At 37.6% G+C, this 19850-nt stretch overlaps 1 protein-coding gene across 2 annotated transcripts in view; it reads right to left on the reverse strand.

Moving 5' to 3' along the window:
* Bmpr1b (bone morphogenetic protein receptor type 1B) overlaps positions 1-9458 on the reverse strand; it is a 157732-nt gene extending 148274 nt beyond the window's left edge. For both annotated transcript variants that reach the window (XM_076933308.1, XM_076933310.1), the window contains exon 1: positions 9392-9458. The gene's annotated coding sequence lies outside the window, so the exon portion shown is untranslated. The remainder of the gene's footprint in view (positions 1-9391) is intronic.
* Positions 9459-19850: the final 10392 nt, after the last annotated feature.

A 19850-nucleotide genomic window follows, 5' to 3' on the forward strand; every position in this document is an offset into this window, starting at 1 on the left:
TAGGCTGGGAGGAGGGAAGGCAAGGGAGGAAATACTGTCTTTGTTTTGTCCAAATGATGACATCTCAAACCTTTATAAAATTCCTACCTAAATGCCAATCCATTAAGCTTTGCAAAACTTGGTTATATATATTATGAATGACCTAAATCATAGGAAAGCAGTCTTATAATTGTTTTAATATTGCTTCTTATTTTAAAAATGCTGCAGGGAATGAGTAATTGGCCACAGAGAGGTTCATTTTTTTCCCCTATATTTACTTGCAGAATGATAGAAATGCATTGGAATGTATAATATTAAACAGATAAATTCTGTATTTGGTGAAAGAAACTAAAATGTAATCTAAACATTATGTGAATCGACATGGTATACTAACTTGTAGATTTACAATCTTGACAATTTGAATTATTTTACTTTGGGCTCTTACATTAAGGATAAACTAAGCTATCCCAATATGTAGATTGTAGGCAACATACATTTCCCATTATCTATATTACATAATACTTATATTAGAAATGCTTAGAAGATATATAGTATTCTGTTTTTTCATGCTTCTGCCAGTGATGATTACTTGCTCGCTTTATTAAATTGTATTTCTTGATGAAATCAGATGAAGTATCTTTGGAAATAATCTGGTGCGGAGTTTAGAGATCCACCCTTAGCTAGGCTGTTGTAGCAGAGCCAAAACCCAAACCACCAGCCTTCCTTGCTACTCAGGATGGACAACGGTCACCTGGACAGTGATTCTTAAACTCACCTTTAGCTTCATCTCTATGTGCAAACTTGCCTTACCCATAAGAATATACATTCACACACACACACACACACACACCTTTAATCCCAGTACTTAGGAGGCAGAGGAAGGCAGATCTCTCTGAATTTGAATCTAACCTGAACTACACAGTGAGTTCCAGGCCAGCGAGAGAGAACTACCTAGTGAGACCCTATCTCAAAAACACAAATCAAAACAAAAATTCACAGGCAAAAAAAAAAAAAAAATTTAATGTGAAAGATAAAATTTGTTACAAGTAAAATGCCTAAAATCGTTAGATACAATTGGGGTTCAGACAACTGGAATCAAATCCCCCATGCTTGATTCAGCAATTAGCATTTTCACTAAGCTGACTCATTGCTGGGAGAGACTTGCAGATGGATACTGAAGGCACAACATCCCTACTCTCAAGGACCTTTTATCATATAAGTTGGAGGAGTGGTTAATCGCCAGGCAGTGTATTATCCAAAGAAGAGGAGAGGTGGGCGGTGAGGAACAGGAACAAGCAGAAGCAGAAGGCCAGTCAGCATGCACCACAACACACAGCTTGTCATGTGAGACTCCAGACAAGGTTACTGAGGCACACAAACCGGACAGCAAGGTAAGGAAGGGCCGGAAAGGAACAGCACGCACCTGCACCTGCAATCAGCTCTTTCTGGTTGGGTTACAAACAGGTATGACAAAGCATTTAGGCAGAAGAGAAAGAGGTTTAGACTCTAATAAAGTCATGTGAGCAAGCCTGGGATTTCTATTTAATGTAGGCCACCAGGCTTCAGCTACTTTTCACAAAAGAAAAAAAATTTGGGAACTCCTGTAATCATCACAAAATCACCAAGTTTATATCCATAATTTTAAACAATAATAGCATGAGTTTGTGCAAAAACTGATTTTTTTTACTGTTTTGTAAATCATGACGTTTTAAAAATAAAAGTCAGTGACGATGCATAAACCATTGTAATTGAAAAGAACCATTACATTTTTAGAAATATAGACATCCATTTAACAGCTGAAAATTGTCTTATTTTATTCACCGTTTAGCCACCTCATTTATTCAGAGAATTTTTGTGAAATACACATAATAAAAAGGTTTTAATTGTTCTTTCATATGTTTCATATGTCTCTGCAATAGAATTAAATGCATTGACTTTTTTAGTCATTAAATATTCCAGGACTGTGGTAAACATGCCATAGCAGCATAGCATGATTTAGGAATGGTTGAGGGTGGGTGGTTGCTTTTGCAAGAGAAATGCTGCCATTAATAAAGCAGTCTCTGAGCAAGATCAATAGTAACAGAAGACCAGTAGATGTTGAGAAGGCAGACACTCCAGTAAAACTATCCATTCAACTCATGTTAAAAGGAGCCACCAAATGCATTTCCAGCTGCATGGCATCTGGGAATGGGAAACAGTTCCCTGGGTTACAGGTTTGGGGGCTAGGAGGACAAAGGGCACCAAGGAGGATTCTCCTAGAAGCACAACCACTTGGAAAGCTGTAATTACAGCATGATGTCATGCATGTGACAAATGAACAGAATTATACAACACAAAGATTAAAGCCCTGGACTGGAGAGATGGCTAAGCTCTTGTTATTCTTGCAGATGATTAGATTTTGCCTTATAAAACCCATTTCTGGTGCATATAATCACCTCTAATCTGCTCTAACTCCGGGAACTGACATTCCTAGCCTCCAAGAGTATTTGCATGCTCACACATATACACACCTGAAACAAATAAAAGCACATACATACATGTAATCTTTTAACATAAAAGAATGAACTCCCATGTAAACTATAAACAGTGTGAAGCCTCTCGCATGTCTTGTTGAAGTGCATGGCCCGGAGGTGACATTGTTTACTGAGCAATGTTTGTCTAACAAGAGATTTAAAAATATTATAACACTAAAAGCAGCCCTAAATGATTTTGCTGTTTTTGTCAGAATAAAAAAATAAAGCTATTAGGTGACTTGACAGAAGTGATGTAACAAATCAGTCATAAAATTGACAACAAACCACAGTCTGTGATTGAACTATAGTACCACATACCACCTTGGTATCACTTGTTTAACTAAGAACAAATACTACCCAGACCAAGAAGAACAGGGGACATGCCAGGCATGACCAAATGAGCCTTCTAAACTACTCTCAGAGAATGAAGAGAATGTTAATATTGAGTACAGAAAGGTCGTACAAAAGAAGGGACTAGATTTGTGGGGGTAGGGGGTTGCGCACAAAAGGACTAAGTAAAATGCCTTCTCTTCAACTTGGCAAACGAATAGGTAAAAAGCCTCTGAAAAGTCTAACTGGCTCTTCTTCAGACAGCCTGGGCTTTGTCAAGCTGAGTTACAGGACAAGGAGTAACTCCATGTCAGGGCCCTGAGAAGAGAGGGTAGTTTAGATGCAATGAACTTGGTATGTGCTGAATCCTAGTGAACATGTTCAGTAGATGTTAAAATATCCTACTCCATGATACAAAAAAACATCTGTTCTTTTGCTACTCAAACACCATCATCATACAATCTTCCGAGAGAAGCCATAGAATTTACATAAAACACTACCCGGATTGTATTCATCTCCTGGTAAACATCTGTACTGTCTCCCCATCTTACTTAGTAGAAGCAATGGTCTGAAATCCATTGATCTTACCCATCAGTGTGCCTTACACAGTAGCCACTACAACCCCCTCTCTGTCTCAACTGCAACAACTTATTTACCCTCTGGACATTCCTTATATACCTCCCCCTTCGTAAAGTTTCCCTCCATAAACGTCTACTTGCATTCACCTTTTTGAGTGCCCTTCCTACAGGAGCCTTCTCAGCAAAGCCCATTGCTGCGATGCTCCCTGAAATGGTAAACTTTGTTCTCTGCTCAATAGAAAACAAGCCCAGTAACAGTGTTGGTTTCAAGTGTCCAAAGTGAGCACAGACACTGTTAGATACATGGCTGAAAAAGACAGTGGCCAGCTGTGTACTAACACAATCAAGAGCTCTCTCAGTGAGAAGTCAGCCAAACTCAGTACCTTAAGGATCTGCCAAGGAAGAGATGCCCACACACACTGAAAAGCCAAGGAGAATAAGAACAGCTCATGAGTTGGACCTTTAGGGAGGGAGGGAGAGATCGGCAACAAGTGCTTCAGAAGAATCCAGCATGGCAGGAACTGAAGAGAGCTCAACATGGGAAGCAGAGAGGTTCGAGGCAGTATGGCCACTATTGTGTGCAATGTAAAAAGTATGAGCATGCTACATGAATTGTCCTTCGTGACGGAGTTATCAAAGAGAAAGTCTTGTTGCCTAAGCCGTTTCCCCAGGGATGAGAGGTCAGCGTGCAAAACCAGACAACAGCAGCATGATCCTTTTGAAAGCCTTGCCCACATCAAAGAGAGAGAAGGATGGTTGGTGCTTTAAAGCAACAAGCAAACATAGCAACAGAAACAGAACTTACCACAGGGAAGGTGTCAAGCCTGTGCTCATTTCTCAAGGTGAACGGCTGATGAGTTGTGCCTGTGCCTTTGCTTCATCATTATTCATCTGGGAGTAACACCATGTCTTTGAGATCATTTCATTTTGCTACAGAATAGCACTCCATTGTGCATACCATTCCTTAGCTGGTGGACTTTTGATTTGGATTCCATTTGAATTGGGGACAGAGTTCACATCCCCATTCCTTAGCTGGTGGACTTTTGATTTGGATTCCATTTGAATTGGGGACCATTATAAATAAGGATGTTATAAACATTCACATACATGTTTTTTCTTGAACTTATATCTTCATTAATATTCAGTGAACAACAATAAGTGAAATTGCTTGGGGATAAACTCGATTTTGTGTTGCAACATTTTAAAAATATGTTAAATTGTTTTCAAAATAGGCTGTATCATGTCACAGCATGTCCAGCGAACATATAAAGGTTTGGGTTTTTGTACATCCTTAAAAGATCTGTAATTATCTCTCTTTTTACATAGTGAAACTAGTAAATTTGAAGTCCAATCTCATTGCCATTTCTACAGTGGCTAATAATAATTGTGCATCTTTTTCTATACTAGAATAATATGCACTACATATTTCAGGAAATACAGACCAAACAAGTCTACTTTCGTCTTGTGAAGCTGACTTTGTATATCTATACATCAATACTCACTTTATAAGTAAACTTGTAGACAAATCAACCATTAGATTAGAATTGTTATTTATGTATCATTGTGCAGGTTTACAACTAAATTTATATTTATCCACAGATTCAATAGACTATTCTGTAAAAGAAATAAAAGGGACTCTAATCATGTTCAAAACTCTCATACTTACATGCTAATAAAAATCTGTGAAAAAAATTTAATAGAAAAAGCTTTGACAAAGATGTAGTTTTTATTTATTTGAAAGTTTTCTTTTTTTATAATAAACTGTATGGAAAATTTAAGGGCTATGAAAAAGAAAAAAATTATGGAGAAAATTAGTTAATTACCTCTCTAGGACTATAACCAACTACACGGATCCATTTGGTTTACTAATACCCTGAAAGATAATGCTAGGGAGCAGGTATTATACTAATATGCTATGCTAATGTATAAATTTGATGCATCCTTGAAGCTAGAGGCAGAAAAAAAAGAGAAAAAGCTAAGCAATGAATAATTTTGAACTATTTTGTTGGCAAACTTAATTGGATATGAACAATACAAATTTTTCTACCCTATAAAGGAATGAAACATATCTCAGGGGCAAGCAGCTGCAGGCAGAACATTAATAATCTAAGCTTCTGCTCATTTTACAGCTGAGAGAGTGTTTGACTTTTAATATAAACGACAGGAAGAAGAAAATGCACAATACACCTAGTTAAGACTCAGCTATGGACGTGTTTTCTCCTTTTTCTTTCCTTTGGGGACCTATTATTAGTCATATCATAGACACGGTGACTTACCTTTCACTCTAAGGTTCTTTGTTCTCAACTAATAAGTACTTTGTGTTCCCAGGACCCCACAGGAAAATCACACATAAGTCTACTAACCTTTACTGTTGCCCTTTATTTGCGTACCTATCCATTATAAATTTTAGAAATATTGACTGCTCAATTTGGAAGTAAGCCATTTGTTCCTCATTTGTTTTTCAACTGGAACAATGTCATACGTAAATGGAGAAGAAAAACTATTCTAAATAAGTAAGTCATAGCAAAGAAAGTGTGCCCTTTTCAACTTTTTTGACAGCACAACAAACTAATGCCAAATCAAAATAAAGCACTTTACCATTAACAAATAGAAAATGTCCTGAACTCCACTGTAGAGAGGACAAAACGTGTGCTCAACTGTACTTAGTTTAGCAAGTCTGCAGCAGCAAAGAGCATCAAGGACATTGTTGTTGTCACCATCATAGTTGCTGCTACTCCTATATAGTACTAATATCTCTTCTTGCTTATTAACCACACCCTAGTTTCAAGATGATATAATTTTCTGATATAATATATGAATTTATAGAATAAAATGATACTAACATGAAGGACGGTCTTTATTTATTTATTTATTTATTTTTTGGTTTTTAAAGACAGGGTTTCTCTGTGTAGCCCTGGCTGTCCTGGAACTCACTCTGTAGACCAGGCCAGCCTCGAACTCAGAAATCCACCTGCCTCTTCCTCCCAAGTGCTGGGATTAAAGGCATGCGCCACCACTGCCCGGTGAAAGACGGTCTTTAAATGTGCTGTTAAACATAGTAAACACTTATCTGCAATATAATTTCAAGCATTTCCTAATTTAAAAATTTGTTAAAATATTACCTAAAGTAGACATTTAATAACAAGTTATTAAAATTATTCCAACTAATTCAATATTGTCTACTTCCATTGCAAAATAGAAATTAGGTCCATGTGTCAAAAAGTCGCTGGGAAGAGTTTTAGTGTCCAGATAGTGACTGTGACCTGGCCTGTAGAGAAGCACTGCTTTTTATCATAAAGTTACAGCTCAACTCTAATATATTTTTAAAGACTTGTTTGTATTATTTTTAATTATATGGAAGTGTGTGCGTGTGTGTGTGTGTGTGTGTGTGTGTGTGTGTGTGTGTGTGTGAGAGAGAGAGAGAGAGAGAGAGAGAGAGAGAGAGAGAGAGAGAGAGAGAGACTGTGTACATGAGTCCAGGTACCAGTGGAGACCAGAGGAATCAAATTCCATAGTTTGAGTAATAGGTATTTCTGAGTTGCCTGACATGTGTGCAGGGAACTGAACTCAGGTCCTCTACAAAAGCAGCATGCATTCTTAACCACTGAGTAATTCTTCCAGTCTTGATATCTGTTTCTTTAAAATTGACTCATTTGAAGATATTTTTATGTATATATATATATATATATATATATATATATATATATATACCATCATTAGAAACAGACCACTAATTTTTGTTACTATTTTTAATTTAAAAAAATATACAATATATTTTGATCATATTGTCCCCCCCCATCTCCACCTAGGTCTTTTTCCTCCCTAACAGAATATTTACTTTTAGAAAAAAAAATCTGCATTTTAAAAGGAAATGGAATCAACTTCAGGAGAAGCACAAGTGTCCCTTTCAACAGCAGAAAGGTCATTGAGGGCATCCTGAAACCACCCACAGAAAAAGATCTGTATCAGCTCAAGGAGAAAAACCAATGAGACCTTCCTTAAGCCAAGCTGGTCCTTCCTCCTCCAGCCCAGAAGGAGTAATAACACCACTTCCTCAGGTAAAGGTCATCTACCCAATATATGCTCACTTTAAAATATATATATATATTTATTAATCATCTGGCAGTACCTCATAAAAATATCACTGGATGATTAAATTCAACTAGGCAGTGAAAATAGCAACATAAATTAAGTCTAATAATTCATGAGTGAAAATAAAACAAAAACAACACTCATTTATTTTACTACTTCATAATAAGCGTGCTTTCATTTGAGAGGACTGAAACTGCAAGCCTGAGACCCATCATCATTCAAGGCCAGTGTTCTCTAATCAAGCTATATCCCAAAAAAGGAAGAGGAAGTAACAACACCCTCTAAACAACAGAGAAAACCAATTTTAGAAAAAAAAAAAAAAAAAAAAAAAAAAAAAAAAAAGCTGTCTTTTACTTACTGTCTTTGGTTGATAGAGAAATGTACTTTCTTAAAATTAGCTCTCCTGATGGACAAAAGCTGAAATTGTCTTATGTGTAGTCAAAAATGGCCAATGGATAATGAAAGGAGTAAACACGGGGAGTCTGTCTTACAGGCCTATGCTTCATTAGAGCTGAATACTGTTGTGTATGGTATACTTACAAGCACTAATTAGGGTGAGAGGTAAGGAGAAGGGATCTGATCTCCTGAGTGTTCAAGGCATTTAAGACTACCTGGACCTGGACGTGTTCATAAGATGCCATGGGAACAGGTGTGTGTGGTGGAGAAAAGTGCTCTGGTCCTTCCCCTCCTCTGCTTGGTTTCATTGTGAGTTTCAGCCTCAGTCAAGAACAGTGTTGACACTTGGCTGAAGGCAGGTGGCTGAAGTGCCACATGTAAGAATGAATAATAATTTTTCCACCATCCAACAAAAGACAAAAATCATGTTAATAAATAGCCTGTTGTATTATTAACTAGCTTGTTCACACTTTGTTTTACAGGCCCTTTGTATTCAGTAACTGAATAAAATAATTATTTTAGATAAATGTTTGCATTTAGGAAAGCAAACAAATGCTATTCACACTTGCCACTTTAAAAATACCAGGAGACAAAATGAGAGAATACTTCTAAGTACAGAAAACTCAATGTGATCTTAGGTTAATGAATAACACTTTTTCATTTGTTGGTTAACTCCAAGTGGCATGTAAAATTCGAGTAACATAATTACATAGCTCTCTATGTGTTTCAGAGAAGTAATCTCCAATATTATCTCGTTTTATGTTCAAAACAAGCATAGTTGCATGAATCTCTGCTTCATACAGAGAGAAACTGAAGTTCAAAGAAGGTAAACTAACAATCCATGGTGTCAAAGATTGAAAGAACCTCAACTCAGGTAATCTCACAAAACATACAGCCCCTAGTCCTCTTCTGGTGAAAGAAAATATCACAGTAGAAATATTTTTCCTATGGCATAATATTAATTCTTGGGGGACAAAAGAAACACTTCCAATCTGGAGTATATTGAACTTGAACCTGGCCAAACAGTCAAAACTCAAGTGTTAAAAGCTACCTGGAGTTTGCCCACCTTTCTCTCATTTCTATTTCTAACACTCACTTTCACATAATCTTAACAAATGAAATGACCCCAGGATGTTCCCTCCACCAATGCTTTCCTTTCTCTTCATCAACCTTCTCTTCTGTCACTAAGTACCGTCTCGATGACAAGAGGTTCAAGTATCTCAGCATGGAATATAGGCCTCTCCCGGATCACAGATGAGTCCTATGCATTCAGCTTCATTTCCTGGTACCCATGACAAAATCCAGTGCTACACTGTAATCCTTCACACCACACATTCAGTTGAAATGCTATGCACAGCCCTTCCACACTGCTGGGACTCTTCCTACTTAATCTCCATTCCTAGGGGCTGTGTTTTAACTTAGAACAAGACTAGATCCAAAACTGTGTGTTAGTGCCGATGCAAATTAGGAAAAAAAAATTTCCTGGATGCTCTGACAGCTTACCAAGGTCTCTTGCTTTCCTCTGAGGAATGTGGCAAATTGCTTGATTTGACCTAGTATATTTCCTCCTGAAAAAAAGCAAGAGAAAAAAAAATAGAAGTTCATACATCTCGCAAGCTCGAGACAGTGAAGTACTCACGATGCTGTACCTGTCAGAATGACTTCCTGGGACCTAGTATAAAAAGTAAGGCAATAAAAACATGGCCATTTCAACCAGATGCCAATCTTTGAATTATGCATGCCAGGCTTCTGAGATTCGGAAGCACAAATTCAACTGCATGGTGATATTAAAATGGACTTAAATGCCCCAAACATGAAAACTATACCCATGTAACTATCAGAGCATCTTTATAGAGAAGTTTAAGTATTTATGTGTGCAGATAGTGGTGCCTTTGAGTGATGGGGTAGAAAAACAAAGTCCAAATACAGTGTTGAAAGTCCTCATGGGGTTTTTTGAGCAATCAATACCAATGGAAAGCTACATTTGAAAACCTATGTCAGGTGTTACTGGAAAATGCATCTGGCCAAATGGCAGTTATTGAAAGGTTTATCAAAAATAGTAAATAATATATTAAAAGCCCCAAGTGAGTGGTGAAATCCTTATTCAGATGACAAGCTGCCCATTAGTTGGCAGCCAGGATGCAGACTCATTGACTCCAGTACTGTTTTCCTTAATCTCCTAAGAGCGCACACATCACACTTCACTCCTTGGCTTGGGAAACCCTGTTTATTGCACTATCCTATTAAAAACTACTTTGACTGACTTACACTCCCGACAAGCACATTTCTGCAATCTTAATCACCACTTCTAATGCTTCTTTTTTAAATTTTTTATTAGTTCTCTGACAATTTCTTTCATCGTATTTTAATCATAACTGCACTCCCCCAACTCCTCTGAGACCCACCCACCCCCAACTTTGTGTCCTCTTTTATTTTTTTTAACAGCTATCAAGGATAATGTGTGCTAAGCATATTTTCTTGGACAGAAGTGGAGTGTAGTCAACTATGGTTCTTAAGAAAAAGTTTGTATTTATTTCGTGCTTTCATTTAGTTAACACTCCTGAGTACCTGTGATGGGGCTGGCCACACAGATACATTCTTTGGATTCCAATGAGTTCAGTAAGGGAGACAGACAGGGAGCTGATCCTAACAGCCAGCATGTTTCAAACCTTACAAGCAAAGGTGTAGCACACAAAAGATCAAATTACTGGAGATAGAGCTCAAAGTTACATTCTTGAAGGGAATGTGGTTCTGTAGGCTTCGAGAGCATCATTAGTTAACGAGAAAGCCAGGAAAACATTCATTCAAACGTTAAGCATGTTATAGGTGATGGGAAGATTCAAACTGTGGTCCTTGGAGAGAGAAACTACAGAGGCAGTAAGTAATCCAGGGTCATGGCCGCTGCTCTTAGGTGTCCAACAACAGATTATTCATGTTTTCTTGGTTTTATTGCTCTCTGACTATTCACATTTCTGCTCATTTCATTCTACATTTATAACATTTAAAGTATGGTCAAGTGTCATGTTTTAGAATAATGAAAAATATAATTATATATGCTAGCACTATTTTTTATGTATTAGCATTTTGTTTTGTTTTTCAAGACAGGGTTTCTCTGTGTAGCTCTGGCTATCAGAATAAATCTCTTTGTAAATCAGACCGGCCTCAAACACAGAGATTTACTTTGCCCCTGCCTCCCAAGTGCTGGGATTAATGGTGTGTGCCACTATCACCCAGCTCTGTATCAGAAATTACATTCACCTATCCAGATGTCTTTATTGACACTTTCAATCTAAGTGCTTTAGGATTTCGGAAAATAGTATTTAGCTGCATGTCTCGTTGAGTTTATATTACAGGAGGGAGAAAAATTCAAATAATATGATAATATCTCAGAGCAAAACATAAAACAATAAGAACAAATCACAATACTGTTTCTCACCTCAGTCTGAACCTATGGTGGCACAAGAAGGTGTCAGCTATGTGAAGATATCAAGAAAGAACATTCCAAACAGAAGCAACTGCCCATGGACAGTTTACTCAGGATATGATCTTCCCCGTTAAGGTGTCAAGTGGAAGAGCACAGGAAGGAGTCCAGTGCACGAGGCTGAAAGATGGTGTTGTTGCCAGCTAGTGGCTCCTAAATATGTAGTGCATTAAAACCACCTGGAAGGTTTTCACAACTGCAGATATGAGTCATATCCATAAATGAGCAGGCTCAGAATCAACGCAGTGATCCCAGATGTGAGCATTCTCTGAAGCTCTCCAGGGGACCCAGATATATGGTCCAGCTGAGACAGACTAATTTACGCCAGTATAAGAAATTCAAATTTTAGTTCAATGACATAACTGTCCATTGAAAGATAATGAAATAATTTAGGTGAAAACTGATTTCTTTGGAATGCTCAGTGTAATGACTCGTGGCTTTTATGGAGTCTTTCTGTAGAGTTCTAGAATACACTGGCCTATAACTTGTAAATAGCTCTCTGTTAAAGAAAAGAGTACACACACACAAGTATAAGATACATTTTCCTTACTATGACTTTATTTTTCAGAGATGAAATCTTACTATGTTGACCAGGCTATCCCTGATCTCCTAGGCTCAAACAATCGTACAGTATCAACTTCTCAAATATCCAGAGCCATGGTTGCACATGACACTATACAAAATTGTTCCTTTTGAGTGTTCATAACCGATTAGAGTAAATCTGCCATTGTAGATTAAATTTATTAAATACAAGTCACATCTCAAGGAACAGAGCTATCAACTAAAATCTGCTTTCACTATTGCAAGTTCCCAGTGCAGCAGTTCTTAGATCTCCTATTATCATGGTAAAATATGTAACTACTTGAGGAAACTTAATTAAAATTTCACCCAGTCAATACAAGATAAGTCAATGATAATCTTTTAGTCATACACCCAAAACACATTTTACTCAAATTGCCTATAAGCTTGAAGATAATTCAAAAGTCTTAAAAGTCAGTTACTAATTAATAAACAAGACCACACCAACAGCTTTCCTAGCATTCATATTACATTCACTAATTTCTAGGATTCTTATTACATCACAGAGCATGACCTGGACTAAACAATTAAGTCACATCCTAACTTACTGCACTAGATTATACAGCACTCTGGCTTTAGAATGTATTATAACTATAGCTGACAACCTTGGTTCCCCTGGCAACACTGCTTCATTTCTGGGATGGCTGGATTTTTCATTGTCGGGAGCCAGGCCAGTAGCCAAGATATGTGACTTCTTAGGTACAACAATCATTGTGACCTAAGATGATTCACCCTGTTTCTCTGTTCATTTCTGTCACATGTGAATCATTTCAGAGGGCTGCACAGAACATAGTCCCTTGAAAGCTCAGAGAAGTCATGTACATCTTTCACACGCATAGCCCTTTTCTGGATCTTAGATCATAAATGTTGCTGTATTCTGGCAGTCTCTCAAAAGCAAGCTGGGTGAGGCTATTGCTAAAAGTGAAGAAGAATCCAAGGCAATAAGATGCAATGAAAGGGTCCAGCCTGTGCAGACTAAACATCCAAAATAGCCCCAAATTTGCCAAAGCACATGTGGCCCACATAGCCCTAGGGATAGGAGGTCAGCTAGGCTGGTGTAGCCCAGAGTAAAGAAAAGCACACAGTTACAACCTCATGAGCTAAATGGGGTTTTCATGTCTAATATTCATGAGACTCATCCACATGCCTATTGATATTTTACCAGACTAATTTTAAGAATCACTGAGTTCTTCACAAAATAGTCATGCACAGGTAAATTTTAGGAAGAAATGTACTTCTTAAAGTGATGGTTTTTCTCTTTTATTGAATTTTTCCAGTAGCTAGCCAAACAAAACTATTACCATCCATAAATACTGTGTGGCTAAGACCTTAATATAACTTAAAAGATGTGCCACCCACAATCATTATCTGGGCTTTTACAGGAGAAAAATATAAAAGCCAGGATACCACTAGGCGATATAAATAGAAGCTGACTGAAATGTTTAAAACAAGATTTGATTGTGAAAAGCAAAGCTGTAAGAGATTTTTCTCCTAACACAAAATTAAGTACATCAACATTATACCAACTTTAGTTGATTTGTAAAGTTGGAAAAACAAAAGAAAGGTGGCAGATATTTTGAAATATTCTTATTACCTGTGAATTTCATTTAATGTATTTGATCATACCTACTCCCCTCCCCCAACTCCTAGCAGAGCAATTCCCACTTCTATACTCATGCAAATTTGAATGCTCAATTTTTTAAGCCCTTCTCAATGGCAGAATTTTTTAAGGTAGGAAAAAAACAATCTCTCCAACCCAGAACATTCTTACAGCTACAGTGTGCCTTGAAGTCTCCTCCCACAGAGGGGGGCTTGCCAGTCCCTTCTCATTCAATCTTGGAATTTATGACCATGGCAAATGTGACATTCTATGAGTTCCAAGACTAGATCATAAAAATTTGATTCATGTCACACCTTACTCAACAGAACACTGCTCTGGAAAGTTTTAGCTACCATGTGAACAGCCTTCCCCTCCAGAGGATACTATGATATTACAAAGACCAATCTACCAAGGTACAAAAACCAGCATCTACCATGAGTCACAGTATGCCTGGACAGCTCCTTGCTGCTTCACCCCCTCCTGGTTTGCCTCCAAACAATGACACTAGAAGGTGAGGCATCTTTTAGAGTAGAAGAAAATTTAGAAATAAGTTCAGCCCAGTAACATTTGAGACAGAATACGTGCCTAATGAGCTTTAGGTATCCAGCTAAAAAGATGTTGAAGCAGAATCTGAGAAAAACATCTGGCTTCTTTTAGTTCGTTACGTTATGGATAGCGCTGGGTAAGTTAAAAAAATAAGCTGTATAGTTTTCAGCAAAACATAGAAGGACTAATTAAAATAAAGAACAGGTTTGCTGGGTTTAAAAAAAACTTTGCTGTATCCTCTATCGCATCAGAAACAAAACTGACTGAAAATGACAGAGAGTATCAGACTAGATGGAGCTAGGCATCGACAGAAGACAAATAGAGGGGTGATAGTAACTCAAACAGTGTTTATTACACTTAGGAATGTGAGAGTCAGGACTCAGGTGCTATAATGCAGTTAAAAGGTCTCCTATGGCTCTTAAAGACACAAGAGCTGACTTTCTGTACTAAAAGGGGCTACTCAGAATCCTACAGTGCAGTTGCTTCAGCACCCTCACACTGAACAATTTCTGATAAAGAAGTAATTACTTCTAAACTGGGGGCATGTCACTTTTTGCTAACAGAGCATGTTGCTAATATAGGGATTTATAAATTGATACATAAGAAACCCCAGAGACTGTTAGGGGGTAATATGATTTAGAACTAAAAGAAAAAAAAAAGGTAAAATAAAATTCCCTTTGAATGTCCAGATGCTTAAGCATAGAAAGAAATGGAGACATCAGTGGTAAACACAGGCCACACCTGGAGAAAGATGGGTGTCCCAAAGGATGACTCCCGGGCACGAAGGCAAGAGCCAAGAGCCACCATGAACAATTGTCTGGAAGGACAGAGCCTCATTAAGCAAATGGCTACATGGCCATCAGATTATTGTTCTGGCTTCATTTCTCCTATGAGCAGAAAGAGCAGTTGGGATTTCTCACAGTTATTCAACATTGACTATGAGTGTCCAGAAAGCAGGAAGCTTGTTTTGTTGGTTCAAAGGTGCTCACAAGACCCTTTGGCTTAGTTTTTCAGTACTCAAGGGCATCTACTTCTTGCCTGCCCTGTATGTGCCTTAAACCCAAGACAATGGATGGCAAATGTACCTCATGATGGAATGAGACTGGGAATTTGAGAGCAACAACAGTGCTTTGTCTACAGTACTGTAAGCAGCTATGATCCAAGGAGGGAAGACTATAATTTCCAAAAATGACCACAGTAACAGCCCTGTCTTATAATGTACTGCACTCCTGCCATACGCACTGCCCAGCCTAGAGTTCTTGACCATAGTGTAGGCGAAGCTCTCTGATTCCATAAACCCAACATAAAAGGCAGAGAGTTTTCTCCTTGTTCACTGCAGTTTCTTCCCTGAAACACTCAGCTACTGCATTAGCTGCTGACTCCTAAACTATGAAGAAACTCAAATTAGCAAATTCAATTAGCACACTGGACAAGGCCAAGTTTTTATGAAGAGACAGATTTCGAACTAGCCCCTGCCTCATCTGCTCCATTTCAGTGGACCAAATGCGTGCAAAGCCCTGACCAGATGCACACAGCCAAACTCCCCATTAATTCCTAACCCACAGAAATTGTGAGGCCACCAAACAGCTAGAATTCTTTGTTATTAGGGCTTGCCATGATCTGTTACAAAGCGAAATAATAGAAAAACAAAGTGAGACAGAACCTACAGCTTTGGGTGCATATGAGAAATGCCACATAAATTGCTAAAATAGATATTCTCATACCAAGTTTTAGGAGACAAAACATCAGACTGACATTATCGTGGTGGGTGATATAGAGTATCAGCTTAACATGAGACAATGCTTGTAAGAAATTATATAGTTAGTAGCAGTCACTAGAGGTGAGAATGCCCTCCCTAACTGCAGCATAAACAAAAGGAAAAGAGAGAGAGACTGCTAACTGCTTCCTGGCTGCACACACCATGTGACCCGCTGCAACACCCTCCTGCCACCACCCTAAAGACCAGCAGGAACTGTATCCTTTTAGCTGTAAGTCAAAATTAATCCTTCCTTCTTCAAGTCACAATTGTCGAAGTAACAAGGTGTTTAACTAATACAATTTCCTATCAGTCTTTCAGTAAGACAGAAATGAGGTCTGGTATTGAAATTATTTGATAATAGAGAAAAAAGCTGAAAACCTTAGTACCTTTTATGCACTGTTACTGTCAATATGATTCCTACATGGGAGATTAACTAGAGAACTCAACCAAGATCCCTCAGCCATTTTCTTTTCTTTTTTTTTGGCATTTATGGGTATTTTTTCTTATTTATAATACAACTAACAAAACAAATTGAAGAAGCAGGCATAGCTATGCAGACTGTAATCCTGACGCACAGGGACCTGGGGCAAAAGGATTTATCAGTCCTAGGCCAGTCTGTCATACTCGCTGAGATGCTCCAAAAACCAGACAGACAGATGGTCAGAACATAGTAAAAGCAAATAAAAACAAAACAAAAACAAATAATAAAAAAATAAAAACAAAATAAAATAAATAATTTGTTCCAAACCATCCTTAGACAGGATGCTTGAGACCAGGAATGGGGAATTCTGGAGTGTAAGTCTAAAAATGCTGGCAGTCAGTGAAGTAAAGGATTTAAAGGAATTCTGTAAACCCCTTAATAATAAAATTGTTTCAAATCTATGAATATATTTGTGGAAATTTAAAAGTGTTAACAGGCTTAGTATATTAAGAAAACATACAAATTGGTGAGAAATATTTAATTAGCAAAGAGGATGAAGTACACAACACAGGACAGCAACTATGACACTGATCCTAATTTCATTAAAAGGGGAAAAATGACAAAGGAAAGGTCACACAAGTTGAGCTGAGAAATCAATACACGTTTTAATAGTGTTCAATTGTTGAAAGGGTTGGGAAAGAAATACTCATTTTACACATCTTCTAGAACTGGGGACTGACCTGGAATTCTAGCAAATGACTTGGGTGTACAACTGGAGTATTTATGATGTCAGTATCGTGAAGAACTTTTCTTATTAATTCTATTGCTGGAAGTTTCACAAGATCAAGAGTCACAATTTCAAAGTCTAAATTCAAAAAAGTTATACATAAGCAGAGAGTGATGATAAGCGATTACTATCATGACACTAACATTTATTTAGAATTTACTAAGTTCATCAAAAATGTTGTTACTATTTTTAACTTAATACTTCAAAGTAAGCATCTTCTCTAATTTTTAAATAATTATAAACTAGTAAATCCTTTCAAAAATATTCCTAGGTTGGAACCCTGCAGAGCTCTGACTCCAATGTTTCTGCCTTGTCCAATGTTTCTATCCTCATTATTAACTGTATGTTTCTGTAAGCATTCCTGGATAACATGGGATACAGAATGAGACCCTATTTCAAAACCCATCATTAAAGTACGTAAAGAGATCAGAGGCTTTAAGGTTTTGAATTCTGTTACTGGACAATTAGTAGTATTCTAAAAGCATTAAAGGTTAAAAGTAATAAATGTGCTATATATAATAAGCCAGAAATGTCCCTGGATCTGATTCATGTGACACTATGCTCAGTGAGACCAGGAGAAAAGCAAGTAGGATAATACCACTGGCTGCAACCAATAATAGGTTGACTTGAGCACTTCCATTGACTTAGCCCATGATGGACTGGGATGCCAAGCACTAGCAGCCAATGAGCTGTATCAACCAACTACTGACTCCATGAACTGCTGCCTGGTTTCAGCACCAGCTACCAGGGAAGGAAGGGGGAGAAAGGTATGGCATTGCCCCGTGCTAATAGTTTAGTGTAAAAAAGTGTATACATTTTCTCACTGGAACTCGCATGCCTGATGAAGAAGAGTGCCCAATTTTAAACGAGAACAAAAAATTGACCCAAACTCAAGATATTATTGTTCTTTTTCAAAAAGAATATTCATTTATTGTATATATGCGAGTACACTGTTGCTGTCTTCAGTTGACTTAGCATTTGATTGTTTTTTAAAAAACACTCCTATCTAGACCATGAGGCAGGGTCTTCCCATCTTCCTCCAGGTGGAAACTCAGTCTCATTCATCAAGGCAAGAAAGAGGGACCTGGAATCATGTGTGAGCGCCATTGCCAGTAACTGCTAATAGCTTCTGCTGTCAGTTTTTGTGTTTTCTGAGCAAATAAAACAAAATAAACTATGGAAATATGATTAAGTGAGTGACAGTATTCCAAAAAGGAAAATTCCAGAACAAAAGGCTACATGAATGGATTATACATGAGTATAATGATAATATATAAAAAACAAACACCAGCATGCTATTACTACAACCTGTTTGTTGATACCTTCCAGTGACACAAAGAAAACAATGATTGCTTAAGAATATGTGCGCCCCCATGTTCTCTAAGCTGTGTGCACAGCAGCATATGCATCTTGATTTAACAACTATTTAGCAGAAATCTTTCTTTGCTATGCTAACAAAACTGCAAGGCAATTTCGAACTCTATGCAACTAGGACTGATATCCGTCAAGTGTAGCAAGAGAGCGTGGATTGCAGCAGTGTCTGTTTCCCATGCTGTTCTCTGAAGTCATCTCCATATAAACATTTGTCCTTGTTACTCCAAGACAAGATGACGTTAACAGGGATTCTCTATTTAACAGAGTTGAAGAACACATGATGTGTCTTAAAAGATTTAATTAGCCATGGTGAAAAATGTAAGTAGAGACTGTCCTTTAATAGCTGATGTGGTTTCCCCCTGAAGCTTTGCATATTAGACAACTCTGAGGTACTTCATCATGGGTCCTTAGGTCCCCACAGTATAGAAACAAAACTATAGCACAGGCATTCGAGCCTTCCTGCCTTGTCTTGTCACCTTCCCAGATACATAATCTTTCTATTACAAGCCAACTAATGTTCCTCCAAAGTCCCTCTCTCCCTTCATGGGGCTTCAACAATCAGCTCTTTAACTCCCCTACACTATCTCTTTGGGAACAGCTGACTCAGTTCACGAACATTTTCCAGTATAAATCTGCCATTTCGAATATTTGCAGCAACTAGAAATAGAGAAGCTAGTCGTCAAACATTTAGGTTTCAACTTTTATGTCCACTTTAAATTCAACTAATAAAATGTAGTGCTTTTCATGCATGAAAGTCAAGTCATAAATCCTACTGAAGACACCTTTGCCTCATATACATAGCAAGTAAAGGTTCTGAAATTACCTAGGTCCTAGGAGATTTTCCACATCATTCTGTGTAGTTCATTACTCAAAGAATACCCACTGCATAAAGAATGATTTTCCATTGAAAACATATTATTATGATTAACTTAAAACTATTTCTCAGCCGGGCAGTGGTGGCGCACGCCTTTAATCCCAGCACTTGGGAGGCAGAGACAGGCAGATTTCTGAGTTTGAGGCCAGCCTGGTGTACAGAGTGAGTTCCAGGACAGCCAGGGCTACACAGAGAAACCCTGTCTCAAAAAAACAAAACAAAACAACAACAACAAAAAACTATTTCTCTACAGTTTAAATATGATGACATAGGTTTTCATGCTGTGTGTGTCTACTTGTGCGTGTACATGTGTGTGTGTATGTGTATATAGTATATGTGTGTATATATATGTGTGCATATGTGTCTGTATGTGTGTGTATATGTGTGTGTGTATTTTATGAGTATTGCATTTTCTTAAAAACTTAACTGATGTGTGTTGCAGTTACTTCTGATCTTATTTTTCTCTATGATTGCAATTTTTCTGAAAAAAATGAACAAATTTAAACATTTAAATGCAATTTTAAAATCCAAACATTTATAA

The sequence above is a fragment of the Arvicanthis niloticus genome, chromosome 4 (assembly GCF_011762505.2).
Source record: "Arvicanthis niloticus isolate mArvNil1 chromosome 4, mArvNil1.pat.X, whole genome shotgun sequence".
Lineage (NCBI taxonomy): Eukaryota > Metazoa > Chordata > Mammalia > Rodentia > Muridae > Arvicanthis > Arvicanthis niloticus.